General features: G+C 34.3%; 1 protein-coding gene across 1 annotated transcript in view; it reads right to left on the bottom strand.

Moving 5' to 3' along the window:
• Nucleotides 1-2500, bottom strand: part of LOC143020623 (major facilitator superfamily domain-containing protein 6-like) — a 115402-nt gene that overhangs the window by 60821 nt on the left and 52081 nt on the right. The gene's annotated exons all lie outside the window — the stretch shown is intronic.

The raw sequence follows: 2500 nt of genomic DNA, 5'->3' as shown, positions 1-2500 counted from the left end.
GTGGTGGAGGAAAACAATGGTGCCACCAAGTCTTCCCACTTGAGTCGTAAGAGCCGACAAAAAAACGGGACGGGGGATATGAGTAGCAATCCTGCTACCTGTAACCCCATAGGGGATATTCCTAAAAAAAGTAAAGGCATAAGAGGGTCTGGGAGTTTTCTAACCAGTATCCTAAGGTTTGGGTCTTTTAATGTGCGAGAATGTGGTACAGTTGAGAGTAAAAGGGAAGAGATAAGCAATATGGTTGTGAGAAGAAAGATGTATGTGTTGGCTTTGAGTGAAACTAAAATGAGAGGAAAGGGCAACTGTGAGTTTGGGAGTGTAGTTGGGAGGATCTCAGGAGTGAAGAGGGGACGAGGGAGAGAAGCTATGTTTATAAGGGAATATAGCTCTATTATTAATATCCAAAGCAACATGATTTCCATCATTGGTTTGTTTAACAATGCAGTGAAGCCACCACTATACTAGTAAATGAAGAGCTAGGTAAGCGGGTAGTGAAGTGGAATGAGGTTTCTTCAAGGTTGATGTGGATGAAGGTGAAGCTGGGAAGGGAGATGTGGATATTTGTAAGTGCACACACACACACACACACACACACACACACACACACACACACACACACACACACACACACACACACACACACACACACACACACACACACACACACACACACACACACACACACACACACACACACACACACACACATATACAGTATATATATATATATATGTATATATATATATATGTATAAATATATATACATGTATATATATATATATATATATATAGATATATATATATATATACATATATATATATTTATATATGTTTATATATATATATATATATATATATATATATATATATATATATATATATATATATATATATATATATACAGTATATGCATATACAGTGCTCGGCAAGGATGTACGAACGGTTAGCGAGAATGAGTGATGAGTAGTGTTGAGGACTGTTTTTGCTGAAATGCACAATCTTATATTAAAGATTAGCACATGGTTGCATTATTTGACCTACTTTCTTTACAATGCGTGATTTCCATGTAATTTAATCAAAGAGAAGTTACGTTTTTATCCTCTGCAAACTTACCGACCACGGCTACGAATATCGTCCGGACTCAATAATAGCCGATCAAACTCGAACAAGAACGGTTTTGGCTGAAATGCACTATTTTATATAAAACAATAGCATATGGTTGTATTATTTGACCTATTTTCTTTAAAATGTGTGATTTCCATGTAATTTGATCAAAGAGAAGTTACGTTTTTATCCTCTGCAAAATTGCCGGCCACAGCTATGAATACCGTCCGACGGTTTTTGCTGAAATGCACGATTGGTCAAATTACATGAAGATCACACATTTTAAAGAAAATAGTCGAAATAATTTAACTACATGCAATCTATTACACTAATAACACAATAGTAAGAAACTTAATAGAGTGTAGTTTGATCCATACCACCAGTGATTATAGATGGCGGGCAGGACGAATCGTAGCTGTGGTAGGTATTTTTGCAGATGATAAAAACGTAACTTTTCTTTGATGGAATTACATGGAAATCACACATTTTAAAGAAAATAGGTCAAATAATGCAACTATATGCTAATTTATTATATAAAATTGTGCATTTGAGCAAAATTCGTCATTGTTTGGTTAAGGTCGGCAATTAGTGAGTCGGACGGTATGGGGTTGGTAATTTTGTAGAGGATAAAAACATAACTTATCTTTGATCAAATTACATGGAAATCATACATTTTAAAGAAAATAGGTCAAATAATGCAACCATATGCTAATGTTTTATATAAAATTGTGCATTTTAGCAAAAATAGTCCTCAGCACTCCTCATCACTCATTCTCGCTAACAGTTCGTACATCCTTGTCGAGCACTGTATATATATATATATATACATATATATATACATATATATATATATATATGTATATATATATGTATATATACATACATATATACATATATATATATATGTATATATATATATATATATATATATATATATATATATATGTATATATGACTATATTATGACAAATAAGATTGAAAGTGAAAGAAGTTGATGTGGAGATATGGGAGAATTTACGCCTTAACGGCAGCTTTGTGATCAAGACCCTGCGAGTCGAAACGTTAAGGCGTAAATTCTCCCATATCTCCTTATCAACTTCTTTCACTTTCAATCTTATATGTATATATATATGTATTCATATATGCCGGTATATATATACATTTATATATATATATATATATATATATATACATATGGGACCTGGACAGAATCCCGACAGCCATAATCCAGTTCATTGAACTGGCCTGCAACACACCTCACTAGTGTCTGGTCCGGATGTGTGACCTCCACGAAATCGTAGAGCTCCTTCCACATTACACAGACCTCATTCACCTCCTCCTTGGTGGGGCCCTGAACACGATATTCATCTCCCTCAACCTCTTTCTGTTCCCG

Source organism: Oratosquilla oratoria, chromosome 40 (genome assembly GCF_046742065.1).
Source record: "Oratosquilla oratoria isolate Oo_2021 chromosome 40, ASM4674206v1, whole genome shotgun sequence".
Classification (NCBI taxonomy): Eukaryota; Metazoa; Arthropoda; class Malacostraca; order Stomatopoda; family Squillidae; genus Oratosquilla; species Oratosquilla oratoria.
The sequence above is the reverse complement of the archived record's forward strand: the minus strand, read 5'-3'. Positions and strand labels throughout refer to the sequence as shown.